The following is a 659-nucleotide window of genomic DNA, read 5'->3' as shown; positions in this document are numbered from 1 at the left end:
TTTGACGTTAAAAATAAGTAAATAAATAAATTATAAAAGTTTATTTAATATAAACCCTGCATTTATGAATGAAGAATTTTGCAAAGTGTAAAGGGTTATTAACCAGGTATTGCTGTGTACAACTTCCTTTAGCTAAACCAAATTTAACTTGCTTAGCAAAAAGGGTTTACGTGGATATTGACATGAGACATTCTGTGTCAGGTAAATGAGCCCAAAATAGCTTGAGTACCAATATGCTCAGTGGTTTCTTGAGTTATCCTTAATATTTCATTTTAATCTCAAGTATTCTTTCGGTGGATATACATCATTAATCATTTTAAACTGAAGCTCTTTAATTTTGAGGAGAATTGGATAAGAAATGTACCTTGTTCTTTTTTTTTTCATTTCAATTTTTAAAAATAAAATGACGCCTGAACGTGAATGAAGCCTTTGGATAAGAATATACCTTAAAAACGTATTGTTACTTTTTGGATCTCTAAAAATAAAGTGCCCTAAAAGAGAAAAGACACACACGCACACGCACGCACGCACGCACGCACGCACGCACGCACGCACACACACACACACACACACACACACACACACACACACACACACACACACACACACACACACACAAAACGCGGCTTACGTCATATGTGGGCGACGGAAGTGTGCGC

Source organism: Danio rerio, chromosome 11 (assembly GCF_049306965.1).
Source record: "Danio rerio strain Tuebingen ecotype United States chromosome 11, GRCz12tu, whole genome shotgun sequence".
Lineage (NCBI taxonomy): Eukaryota > Metazoa > Chordata > Actinopteri > Cypriniformes > Danionidae > Danio > Danio rerio.
This window is presented reverse-complemented; position numbering follows the sequence as displayed.